We start from the raw sequence: 14,655 nt of genomic DNA on the forward strand, positions 1-14,655 counted from the left end.
GACCAAGGTAAGTGATTTTAGGTCTTTATGTAAATTTTTCTAATTCCTAGTATTGATACTACGTATTGAGCTATTGGCTGGAAACAGAGATGTATTACTTGCAACAAACTTCATTAGGGAATAAATATACTGAGAAGCAGTGGTTAGAATACAAATTTCCCTGAACAGGTTTCTAAATGATATACTTGAATTTACACAAGAAATGATTCTTATCACATGCTCTTGCACCCCAAACACATGTGCTCAGTTTGATGAGTTGCCCCATAATATGATCCCATATGACATAACAGAATGAAAGTAAGCAAAATATGGATGTTTCTTTATATTTATATCTACTACATCTAACATCATTCTCATGGCAAATACAGACCTGTTTAGGTCCTTAAGCAATTCTGTGATATGCTCTTCCTAACTGAATTTATTATCGAACTGCATGTCTTCATATGTTATACACAATCTGGAAGGACATCTCTTACATGTTCTGAACTGCATATAGTGGGCCTTCTCAAAGTTTAATGACAGTGAATTACCTTTGAAACCCAAATTAATGTCAATGAAAATTTTATTAGCAACTATCTCTAAATCTGTACTTGACTTGCTACTAATTGCCATGTTTGTATGATCTGCAAACAAAACAAACTTCACATCGGGCAATGTAACAGATGAGAGGTCATTAATGTATACAAGAAAAAGCAATGGACCCCAAATGGATCCTTGATGAACACCACATACAATTAATTCCCAATCAGATGAAGACTCACTGCTTACTGCACAGCTATTTCACAACGACACTCTTTGTTTCCTGTTAGACAGATAAGTCTGAAACCATTTATCGGCATTTCCAGTGACACCATGATACTCTAATTTACTTAAGAGGAAGCTGTGGTTCACACAATCAAAGGCTTTTTACAGGTCACAGAAAATGACAGTAGCCTTTAATTTATTATCTAATGAATTAAGTACATTCTCACTGTAAGAGCAAATAGCTTTCTCTACATCATAACACTTAAAAAAATTGTGACTTGGACAATATATTATTCACAATCAGGTGCTTAAGGAGAAGCTTGAACACAACCTTTTCAAATATTTTTAAGAAAGCTGGAAAATTAGTCGTTAGTTTGATGGAATCCGTTTTCTCACTTTTGTAAAGAGTCTTAACTTCAGCATATTTTAGACAGTCTGAAAATGTTCCTGCTTATAAGAGACTGATTACACAAATAATTCAAGATAGAACTCAACTCGCATGAGCACTAACTGATTACCTTCGTTGATATGTTATCATAGCAACTGGAATGCTTAAATTTTAAGGATTTTGTGATGATTGCTTTTAAGGATTTTATGATGCATGAAAATATCTAAATATGTACATACAATGGACGACGTATTTTGTTTTGAATAATCACTTTTATGGAACTTCTAACTTACGTGTGCATGTCGGTGATTATCCTGTCACATTCGTAAACAGGGTCCTTTCCAAGTGAATTAATTCCGAGTATCCGATTCTTATTAAACTGATAATTCTGGGCGCAAAACGTTTTGTAGTTTTCATAAACTTTTTGGAGTATAAGGATTGGTTAGTTTTCTGTACAGTAGTAAATGGTTTACTCCACATAATTTTTCATCTTAAGGTTTTCTAAAGCATTTTCATAAAGAAAGCTTTTCATAAAATAAGAAGCTGCCACTAAAATAATCAACGATGAAAATATAAAATGCTGATAGCTGTCTGTAAGTAAAATTTATAAAAACACAATAGTATTATTTCACCTTGAAGAGGTTTGTAAACTTGAGTGGTTTGCTTCTTTGTACACGTTTCTTAAAGTAGTTTTTCAAGTTGTGTAGTCATTTACAAACCCACTTTGACTTTGAGTCCAATGAGAGCGTAGGTGCTAGATCCCCTTATTGACTGTTGAACTAATTTTCCAATATTCATTATCCTTAAAGATGTTACTAAAGGTATTTGCCATTTTCTTAATTGTCTGTGTTACCATTTACAATGGATAATGGTCATTGATTTTTGTGATAAATGAAAGTAAAGGCTCCTTCTGAGCAGTTAGTACATCATTTATTCTGCACCAAAACTTTTCCTAAAAATATTAACTGTACTGCCCATCTGTACAGAGTAGCTTATTGTGCAATTTTCAAAAGCCCTTATTAATCGGTACTCTTTCACATCAGGATCTTTTAGTGATATTTAGTTAAAATAATAGTAGTTCATGTTATTGCAAGTCTGACTAACTTAGTAGATTCATCTGCGTTTCTGCATTTGTCTGCTATACTGCATAGTAGTTTTGCTAATAGTAAGTGTTACTGTGAGACAGCGGTACTACTGCATTTATTGGCCATTCTGTGTTCTACATAAGGTGTAGGCATTGTGTTGTTTGCTAGTACAAGTTACAGTATTATATTGAGAGTTACTGTGTTAGAAGAGATTAGTTAGTGTGTCAAGTGGGGTTAGTTTTCTTAGGTGAAGTTCATTTCCGCTTTGCAATAAAACTTGATACAGCATTGCATAATTAGGCTAGCGACCGCACGTACACTCCTGGAAATTGAAATAAGAACACCGTGAATTCATTGTCCCAGGAAGGGGAAACTTTATTGACACATTCCTGGGGTCAGATACATCACATGATCACACTTACAGAACCACAGGCACACGGACACAGGCAACAGACCATGCACAATGTCGGCGCTAGTACAGGGTATATCAACCTTTCGCAGCAATGCAGGCTGCTATTCTCCCATGGAGACGATCGTAGAGATGCTGGATGTAGTCCTGTGGAACGGCTTGCCATGCCATTTCCGGCGCCTCGGTTGGACCAGCGTTCGTGCTGGACGTGCAGACCGCGTGAGACGACGCTTCATCCAGTCCCAAACATGCTCAATGGGGAACAGATCCGGAGATCTTTCTGGCCAGGGTAGTTGACTTACACCTTTTAGAGCACGTTGGGTGACACGGGATACATGCGGACGTGCATTGTTCTGTTGAAACAGCAAGTTCCCTTGCCGGTCTAGGATTGGTAGAACGATGGGTTCGATGACGGTTTGGATGTACCGTGCACTATTCAGTGTCCCCTCAACAATCACCAGAGGTATACGGCCAGTGTAGGAGATCGCTCCACACACCATGATGCCGGGTGTTGGCCCTGTGTGCCTCGGTCGTATGCAGTTCTGATTGTGGCGCTCACCTGCACGGCGCCAAACACGCATACGACCATCATTGGCACCAAGGCAGAAGCGACTCTCATCGCTGAAGACGACACATCTCCATTCGTCCCTCCATTCACGCCTGTCGCGACACCACTGGAGGCGGGCTGCACGATGTTGGGGCGTGAGCGGAAGACGGCCTAACGGTGTGCGGGACCGTAGCCCAGCTTCATGGAGACGGTTGAGAATGGTCCTCACCGGTACCCTAGGAGAAACAGTGTCCCTAATTTGCTGGGAAGTGGCGCTGCGGTCCCCTACGGTACTGCGTAGCATCCTACGGTCTTGGCGTGCATCCGTGCGTCGCTGCGGTACGGTCCCAGGTCGACGGGCACGTGCACCTTCCGCCGACCACTGGCGACAACATCGATGTACTGTGGAGACCTCACGCCCCACGTGTTGAGCAATTCGGCGGTACGTCCACCCGGCCTCCCGCATGCCAACGATACGCCCTTGCTCAAAGTCCGTCAACTGCACATACGGTTCACGTCCACGCTGTCGCGGCATGCTACCGGTGTTAAAGACTGCGATGGAGCTCCGTATGCCTCGGCAAACTGGCTGACACTGACGGCGGCGGTGCACAAATGCTGCGCAGTTAGCGCCATTCGACGGCCAACACCGCGGTTCCTGCTGTGTCCACTGTTCCGTGCGTGTGATCATTGCTTATACAGCCCTCTCGCAGTGTCCGGAGCAAGTATGGTGAGTCTGACACACCGGTGCAATGTGTTCTTTTTTCCATTTCCAGGAGTGTATATTTAATTCGAGTTAACTTTCCTATTAATTGATCATAGGTTCAAAACTCGTGTTACTGTTTCATTTACTTCTTGATTACGAAATTATAGTCCGATTCTTTGTCATAAGGTACAGTAACTGTCAGGCTAACCTTTCACAGAAGGTGAACATTATCGGCGATTGTCAGTCTGCTAAGGGGCAGGGGGTTTTAGAAACACTGTAACCAGGGAGCTTTTTGTTTGATTATTCTGTACTAGCACCGCCTAAAATATTCAATTTTGTTCATCCAGTATGCCACACAGTCATACCAACAGAAAAACGAAAAAGCATCAGTACATACTACAAATTAGCACATGGTATACGCAAGAGCCAGAGATTTTACAGCTCTAAAGTGAAAAGAAGAACATCTCAAGTGAAATTACACTGACCATGAACTTTCAAATCGAAGGTATTTACGTAATCAGAAAGAGACAGATTTGAGCAAGCTAATATTCAAATGTGTCTCAGCTGAATGCTGTTACACCAGAAATATGGTTAAGGAGGGGAGCGCAAAAGACGATCGTTGTAAATAGTTCCTGTAGGAAACACAGATAAAATAAACCATTTCCAGTATATGTGGTAGACTGGTGAATTAGTTCGTTTGATTCTCCAAAATGCATAAATGCAAATGGTCGTGTTATTTTCAAGTAAATGACGTGGTCTGTATTCAAAAAAACATGTTACTCTGATACAGAAACGCAGTTTTTTACACACATGGTGGAACGTGATTGAAGACAGCTGCTCTGCATATTTTAATATTTTCCAGTTCTGAAAAGAGTTTCTTTCATTCCCGCAATTCCATATTCCATTGCCAAGTCAGCTACACTTTCCCTGGTGTAACACTAATCACTTTAGATAATGTAATTCCCTTACATACAAGACGTTTCTTTGACATTCAATGTAATGAGGTATTAATATTTACATATGTGACAAAGCGTATAAAACGATGCCATTATAACACTTTAAGCGATCTTCAAGACTTAAAATAAATTATATTATGACAACATGTATCAATTAAAACTGTAGGAATCTGTTCATCAATATTAATGCCTGCGCTTGCAATACTTTATTGTTAATAGTGGTTTTTTGCTGACAATTGGAGTAGAAAAACTATGTGCTTTGGTCTATTGATTTATTGTGAAACCAGGATGCCTTCCACATATTCATCTCATGCCATCTATGTCCTTTCGATTATTGATTTTAAAACGTAGTGCTGTTTCAAAATTAGATCTTTACTTTGGCAAGGGAACCGGATTCATACTAAGAATGTTCAAATTGGAAGATACAAAATCTTAGTAAGCATATGGTGCGGAAAACTACTGTATTATTGCATGATCAATTGTTGAGGTTATAGAAGAAATGGTGCATCGCTTTTCTTTCAGCTTTCTTTTCTAACCTAAAGTAGTATATTAGCAAGAATACAGGTACACAGAAAATTGAACTCTAGCTCAGCAGCGCTGTTAAATGTTTCAGACGTATTTAGGCACCGGACAGTAGAATAGATAGTATGGGTAGTTTTATACTCAGAATCGTTACCCGATTCACATTTTTGGCCAAGGAATAATAAGGTAATTTCATTGCAAGTCATGACGTTGTCTTTTGTGCATCTTTAGTGTCAGTAGATACAATTCCTATCCATTAAGCTCTAAAATTTTAACCTTACTCAGACACGATATTCAATTGCTGCCAGATGTAAAATAAAATGTTTGTCATTTGCAGTTGGATGTCCAACATCAGCCAGTTGCACTTAAATGATCCGTATCAGCCACATGTGCCTGAATAGTCAAGGTCAATCAGACGCACATTCAGTATTGCGCAAAATCTGTAGCAAGGCTTACAGTTACCACACACACATTTACAAATAGATGTAGCACACACTGGAAACTGCCAGGTGACTGCTAACCAGTTACAGTAGTGTCTATCCCACTGTGCATAGCCCTATGTGCAGTGGAGCACTGCCTTGTAGGAAGATGAGGCGTCATTCATACTGTATATATTCTTTCGGTGTCTGTTCTGGGGTGCCCTTGGCACTCAATATAATCATGTCAGTATCGCGGAAAGTAACCAATACGATGACACGGTCTTTCTATGCAGAAGCATCACTGCATCACGAGAAAGTGTATCCTGCTTATGTTGACAATTCCTATAGATGGTCTTGCATGAGTCTGAGTCTCATTTGATGGATTATAAGGACAAACGATAAAAGTTCTGTCTTATATTCTAATATATGCCATACGAGAGTATCTCGCTTTCTTAACTTTGATTGCATGGAAAACCTCTGACCGAGGTATTGTAGGACTATCACGGACATCACTGACTATTGCTGACGCTGATCGAGTCTGATGAATAACATAATGCATTTTTGCAAGCCGTCACTGCAGACCTGCAGACAACGTTGGTCGATACAAGAAGTCATTTTGGACAGCCATAACTACACATGTGAGAGCAGTTGTTTATTTAGTATTAACATGCAAGAACAAGGTGTTCCATATGCCACGGTCAGCGGAACACGGTTCTATGCAAGGCACCTGTCTACGTTTTCTGTACAAATTCTATCCGTGTTACGCCTTATAATTTAGTTACGACTTTCTTTGGGCACACATTATCACAGTACTTCGTGATTTTTTAAGTCTTGTGCATTCTTTTATCATTATTGAATTTATAAAATCTACAGATGAGAATGAGATAACTAACTACTTTACAGTTACGTTTTTATCAGCAGTTAAAAGAGGAATGCAAAAGTACAAGAGCAGACAGTTTTTCTCACTTATGTCTCATTCTTAACTACCCGTTATGGATCTTGTGATTACTTGTGGGTTGTCAGACCGTGAACAACTCACCTTAAACATGAGATATGAGAAACCAGATTTGCAAGACATTCAGAGTACTTGTTAACTTACAGGAAGAAACATTTATTTAACTCTTGTGTCATTGATTAATACGATGCGGTACCATTACCTTCCATTATAAATTCAGATGATTCCCATATTTTGTACTATATTTCTTTGTGAGCTGTTATCCACTAAATGTGATTGCCAGTTGTGGCATGTAGTCATTGTGTCTAACACAAACCTTCAGCACATCATGTAAAAGAAAGTTCTAGAGATGGCCCTGCAGAACATATATGACAGGCTGCTAACTGTAATAGAAATGCTGCAGCTCCGAGTTATTATGATATTGTCGAATATATCCGTCTCCTTACGTACTTGCTCCAGACCACATGAGGCTGAATGGCTTGGGTGATGATGATGTTTTGTGGGGCGCACAGCTGCGCGGTCATCAGCACCCGTACGAAGTATCAATTTTTACACTGTCCAGTTTAGCCACTGTCTCGAATGATAACGATTATGAAATAATGAGGACAACACGAACACCCAGTCCCTTGGAAGAGAAAATCCCCAACCCGGCCGGGAATCGAACCAGGGTCCCCGTGATCCTGAGGCAGCAACGCTAGCCACTACACCACGAGCTGCGGATTGAATGGGTTGGAGATAATGGGAAATGTCACTTAACTGAAGCAATTCCATCACTCTTTCCAGGGTTCTGAAATGATGAATCCTATGTTTCCAAGCTGAAAACTGTTATTTTTCAGTGACTGGCCATATCTAGTGATAAGAAGTATTGTTTTGAACCAAAAAAGTGGACTTGAGCTTACTCGTCTAGACTGTGTAATGAGAAAAGGCAGTCTGCAGAAAAGGCAAGAATAAATTCCTGGACAATGACGGAATATTTTTCCTGCATTACCTCCTCTGACAGAGCCATTTAAGCCTTGATCCTCATCAAACCAGTCACTGACACTAGTAAAGAATGAAGGTACTCCATAGCTACAGCCTTGGAGGCGGATCCCTGATTCTTCTCATCAAGAGAATCTTTTTATATACTTCACAAGCTACCTTAATGTGTGTAACGGAAGATAAATTGTGTACCACTGTCACCTTTTCCCTCTCCTGTTTCAGTCGCAAATGGTTCACAGGAAGAAAGATTGTTTGTAGTCATCCGTGTGGGCTGGAACCACTCTGATTTTACTATCAGAGTGCCTTTTCTTGAGATATACGTAGGAAGAAGCAATATATTGGTCGACTCTTCTAACAATGTCATGTAGAACGTCTGCTACTGGAATTGGCTGATCATCTCTATGAAGCTTTTGCGCTTACTAAATATTCCTCTGACGAAACGCACTACTCTTCGTTGTATCCTCTCTATTTCCTGCATCAACAGCATCGGTTACACAGCCCAGATGGGCGGATAATAATCACCTATTGATAGAACGAGGGTTTTGTAAGCTAGCCGATATCGTGGATGGACCACATTGCTTTCGGTTTCTTCTGATGACTGTCAATCTGACGTTGTCTTGCCTGTGATTAGCGTTATGTGTTCTTTCAACTTTAAACCAGTCCAGAGACCTACTCCTAGAAATAATACAACGTGACTACTTCCACTAAACGTTCTGCAATCGCATAGCTTTATAATAACTGATCTTTCTAGGTAGTTTAGAAGTAATCCACAAGGTCATTTAATTACCTTGTAAAAAGCAATAGCTCTATAACACTCTCTCAGGGTTCGCCCAAAGTTATTTTTAATTCAGAAAATCTTTGTTGGTTGAGAATGGCATGCTGCGTTTTTGTGCCAGCGATTTTTCGATCATGCAGCTGGTCTTGTATTCCATACTCTTTTATTTCGTTCATAAGGAGGCTGTGCGGAACTATATCAAAGCTGGAAGTCGAGGAACACCCCATAAACTATAGAGCGCTGGTATATAATTCTTATTGAGTCCCGTGGACGAACAGAGAACATTATGTCTCACACGAAAGAGTTTTTCAGAACCCATGAATTCGCTAGCGTAAGATATCCACAATTCATCAATAGGCCGACGTTACAAACATGCCATAGAACTTCCACTCATTCACTGTCACACAATCACAAGGTTTGTCAGCCACACCTCCCATTAAAATTTCTACGTTTTTATGAGGTCCCTATAAACTATTTCGGACTGTATAGAAACATATAAATAGTAATCAAATATGTCGAAAAGTAAGAGAAACACTGAAAAAATTCGGAAGTATTGAAAGGATATGACAATTATCAAAGAACCATAGATAGCGAGAAGTAGAGAAGTTACTGAAAGTATCAAACAGGATTAGAAAGTGCGGAAATAACAGGAATTTTTTATGAATGTCTGATACGTATTTGTTCCACGAAGGCATTTGTCTCGCAGATGACGAAACAAACGCTTATCGCATTTGCATTTAAGTCGACTTCGCGAAATATAACACACTTGGAGATTGTGTCCACAACTCCTTGGATGTTTATGTGTAGACACCAACAGATCCCCACTTCTGGAGGACCTTGCCGACTAAGCTGGCAAATAGATACTAAAAGCAAACCAGCCAGGCAGCTATTAGTAGAGTCTAGTAGTGTCGTTCGTGTAGTACAGTAAAATGTGCTGTGTACATGGGTCATCAAGAGATTTCGGTACACACATACGTATCTCCCTTCAAACTCTAAATGTAAGGGAAAAATGTTATTACCAAAAACGGCATCCCTTATTTTTCTACTAGAGTGTTCATATAGAACATACTATTCTTTATTTTGCAGCTGCAAAACAAAACATACCAACGAAATTCTGGAATGCTGTGACATATCCAGTTGCTACTTGTTACTGAAGAAAATTAGGTGTTTCAGATAATTCAGAAGTCTGGGTATTCGTATGAGATTATCAATAATGGGTGAACTATCAACAAAGCACGTGTTCATATGCATCATTTTCATGATACTGTTGAACAGATTTTTAAGGATTGTGCTTTTAAAAGATTATGAACTGTCGTAATGATAAGTTTAAAGTTCCTAAACGGCTACATTCCCATAACTACCAGTTCTCACTAACAGAGGAAGCAAGTTAGCTGTTCGTTGTTGTGGTCAAGCAATTTCAAATTTTTTTTGTGATGGAGTTTGTGTAATATTTTTATCTAGATATAAGAAAATTGTCTTGTTTAAAATATTGGTGATTATTATTAATGAAACCTGATTACACTCAACTGTTACAGAAACTATACATTTTTCAGTAACAACGTCTTTTTCTTCTTCTTCTCCTTGGTAGGACAAAGCCTTTTTCCTTCAGTACGCTTCAGTCTACCCTGAGGCTATACCTCCAGCTTTTCCTTTGAGCAGTCAAAATCGCTTTTTTCCAATGACTAATTTATTTCCTACGATTTTCACATTGGAATCTTAATTGCTTTTCTACTGCTTTCACTTCTCCCTAACTTTCTCTCTCTCTCTCTCTCTCTCTCTCTCTCTCTCTCTCTCTCTGTGTGTGTGTGTGTGGGGGGGGGGGGGGGGGTCCCTGTAAAATTCTGCACAATTTTCATTTTCGTGGTTTCCAAAAGTCGAATCCGTGTATGTCTTAATAGATCTTCCTATTTCTTTTTTATGTTGTTGCTTTTGCATGTTTCTGAATATACTTTCATTGCCAGACGGCGTCATTTAAGCAACTTGCCTGTTTCTTTGTTTTACTATCTGTTTTCTAACTTCAATTTCGACTTTCCGCTGCTGGACATTTCAATACTAAGACATTTAAATGTCATTACCTGTAGAATATTGTTTCCATCCACTTCCCTTTTTCATGTAATTCGTTTCACACGTGATTTTTTACATTTGGTTTTTTGAGTTGATATGATCATATTTAGTTTTCTGCCTGCCACGTTAAACATGTGTAAACGTTTCTGCCGGTTACCGGTTTCTTCCAGGTTTGCCAGGAGAACTGAGTCATCAGCATAACAAATGATTTTTAATTCTTCGTCCTCCATCTTATGACCACTACCAGGAAATACCCTCTTTATTACCTCATACATAACTATATTAAAAAATAATATGCTCATGGAATCACTTTTAAATGTTATGCAGCTAGTTAACATGGAACCAATTTCAGCCAGAATGTAAATGTTCGAATAAATGTCTTCAGCTATTTTCATTAAGTTGGGAGTATTCCCCCGATTCAGTATATCAGTATCATCGTCTAAAAGTTCTGAAACGATCTGTAATTTTCAGTAGGTAATACTCGTACTGGCACTAAATAGGAGAAATAACAATACCCTTATATCGTCCTAACTTTAGTTGTAGTGTATATGTTCCTCATTTGTAATATTTAGAGCAAATAATCGTCATTCAATGTCTTCTTCGTTCTTGAAACACCCTTCACACGTTGGAACAAGTTATTCTGAGCTCAAATGTGAAGGTTTTTACATCAACTATGTTCGGTTTTCCTATCTTTAGATCTAGGACATAAATTTGGTTATGGAATTTAGGTGCTGTTTCTGTTACATTTCCTTTTTAGCGTTAATTTAATATCTAGATGATAATTCCTTACACAAGAGTTATTCCCTGCATCACAACTACACTCCTAGAAATGGAAAAAAGAACACATTGACAACGGTGTGTCAGACCCACCATACTTGCTCCGGACACTGCGAGAGGGCTGTACAAGCAATGATCACACGCACGGCACAGCGGACACACCAGGAATCGCGGTGTTGGCCGTCGAATGGCGCTAGCTGCGCAGCATTTGTGCACCGCCACCGTCAGTGTCAGCCAGTTTGCTGTGGCATACGGAGCTCCATCGCAGTCTTTAACACTGGTAGCATGCCGCGACAGCGTGGACGTGAACCGTATGTGCAGTTGACGGACTTTGAGCGAGGGCGTATAGTGGGCGTGAGGGAGGCCGGGTGGACGTGCCGCCGAATTGCTCAACACGTGGGGCGTGAGGTCTCCACAGTACATCGATGTTGTCGCCAGTGGTCTGCGGAAGGTGCACGTGCCCGTCGACCTGGGACCGGACCGCAGCGACGCACGGATGCACGCCAAGACCGTAGGATACTACGCAGTGCCGTAGGGGACCGCACCGCCACTTCCCAGCAAATTAGGGATACTGTTGCTCCTGGGCTATCGGGGAGGACAATTCGCAACCGTCTCCATGAAGCTGGGCCACGGTCCCGCCCACCGTTAGGCCGTCTTCCACTCACGCCCCAACATCGTGCAGCCCGCCTCCAGTGGTGTCGCGACAGGCGTGAATGGAGGGACGAATGGAGATGTGTCGTCTTCAGCGATGAGAGTCGCTTCTGCCTTGGTGCCAATGATGGTCGTATGCGTGGCTGGCGCCGTGCAGGTGAGCGCCACAATCAGAACTGCATACGACCGAGGCACACAGGGCCAACACCCGGCATCATGGTGTGGGGAGCGATCTCCTACTCTGGCCGTACACCTCTGGTGATCGTCGAGGGGACACTGAATAGTGCACGGTACATCCAAACCGTCATCGAACCCATCGTTCTACCATTACTAGACCGGCAAGGGAACTTGCTGTTTCAACAGGACAATGCACGTCCGCATGTATCCCGTGCCACCCAACGTGCTCTAGAAGGTGTAAGTCAACTACCCTGGCCAGCAAGATCTCCGGATCTGTCCCCCATTGAGCATGTTTCTGACTGGATGAAGCGTCGTCTCACGCGGTCTGCACGTCCAGCACGAACGCTGGTCCAACTGAGGCGCGAGGTGGAAATGGTATGGCAAGCCGTTCCACAGGACTGCATCCAGCATCTCTACGATCGTCTCCATGGGAGAATAGCAGCCTGCATTGCTGCGAAAGGTGGATATACACTGTACTAGTGCCGACATTGTGCATGCTCTGTTGCCTGTGTCTATGTGCCTGTGGTTCTGTCAGTGTGATCATGTGATGTACCTGACCCCAGGAATGTGTCAATAAAGTTTCCCCTTCGTGGGACAATGAATTCACGGTGTTCTTATTTCAATTTCCAGGAGTGTATTTTGTGGTTTTAACGCTTACTGAACAGCTGTGTTATAGCACATCATATCGTAGACCACATACAACCAAATTCATTGGTCTCCACTTATCATGTCTGTATAAACAATGTGACGCCCCAGTCCCAAACACGCCTCTTTCTTCGACCAGTAAACAAGCTAAAATTATGCCAACTGCGATAGCACCATCAACAGCTTGTAAATGTAATATACTTGGAAGGAGAGACAGCCTTGGTCGAATTTTCTTGCTTTATTAAACCCAAAATTGATTTTTGGTCACTTAGTGACCATCCTCAGTGCTGTAATAAACAACTTACATTGGTAGGCACTGCTGTCAACAAGCTTAGAGCGACCTATCGGACCGGAAGTTTTACGTGAAGGGTACAAAGAGGTTCCGTTGCAGATACTGAAAAATCGTATTCTTAAGAATCATTACATTTTTCCAAGTTGCCGGTTGTAAAAACGAAAATTTAATATTTCAGGTACATAAAAAATCTTAAGAAGCCAGTAGAAGGTAGTGTGACAGCTTCTCCAAATTTAATGAAAGTATGTGAGCAATATTTTCCCTATTTTCAAACTAAATAAAACTTAGAAGCTGACTGTTCCCAACTTAAATCAGTTGACACTGTTATCCCCAAAGCGGAGGCACAGTACACTTAAATTGATTAACATTAAAACAGTTAGCATTGCGGTTTTTCATACATGCAGATACTGAATGCTTGTTACAAATTGTTATTACTGACAACGTTAAAGTGGATAAACCATGCAGTATTGCTTCCTACATACACTGTAGTTACCTTGAGAAATATTTAGAGTTTCAGATGAACCGACGTGTTCGCTATAATTTAAATTGTAGATCACTTTTTAGTGTCTACAGAGTTTCACAAACTAACCATTTATGACTCTCATATTATTTTCGTGTGCCTGTGCGAAGAAGTGGCAGAATATGAGCATAATGAAATCGTGAAAATAAATCTATGCCGTATTTCTATGATTTTGCGAACATGGAAAAGCATAAAATATTTGCCAAAACTGTCTCAGTGAAACATCATTTACATATTCGTTCAACTTTTGCCATGCTCACTAGAAATTCAAAGCCGGAAGAAAACGCAGCAAACTCAAGGACGGTGTCATTTTATTGGCATGTGATGTGACGGGTAGTTCGTTATTCTATGCGTATGTGATAAGCAAATTCAACAAGACGCGTGACAATAAAGAGAGTGAAAACAACAGCATCTGTTGACAATGCAGTCGAATATTCTCGCATTCAGACAATTATAAAATACCAAATGGCGTCCTGCCTCACAGACTGTCAGAAATCTGTTGTACCTTTTGTTGCATTTTTGTAATATTTCTTGCAAGCTCTGAGGAACGAGCAAGTTCTTACTTCAACATCTCCCATATGTGTTCTTTCGGCGAGAGATCTGGTGATATTGCCGCATGTAAACGTTACTTGTCATGCTGAAAATTCATGTAAATTCCTATGGAAGAAATGGCAGTAGCAAGAGAATAAGAACCTGTGCAATTCTGCGGGCACTGGTTACTTTTACCTACAGCAAGACCATATGTGACCACGATCTACTGATGGCCCCCCACACCATCAAGCCTGCTGTGGGACCTGTGTATCTACAGCAAATTAACTTCGGAATTGGCTTCTACGATGTCCACACCGCACATGTGTATGTCCATCACCCGCTTGCAGACAGACCCTGTGTCAACACTGAAGACAACTCTCTCATGACACCAGAGTAGCTGTGCTTAGCGGAGTTGTGGGTCTGAGGTAGTCTGGCCAGGGAGCAAACATGATTTTAGTCTTGCTGTTAGCAGACGGTTCCCAGTGATCCATGGCAATGGAGCAGGAGCAACATGCAC

The sequence above is a fragment of the Schistocerca gregaria genome, chromosome 4 (genome assembly GCF_023897955.1).
Source record: "Schistocerca gregaria isolate iqSchGreg1 chromosome 4, iqSchGreg1.2, whole genome shotgun sequence".
Classification (NCBI taxonomy): Eukaryota; Metazoa; Arthropoda; class Insecta; order Orthoptera; family Acrididae; genus Schistocerca; species Schistocerca gregaria.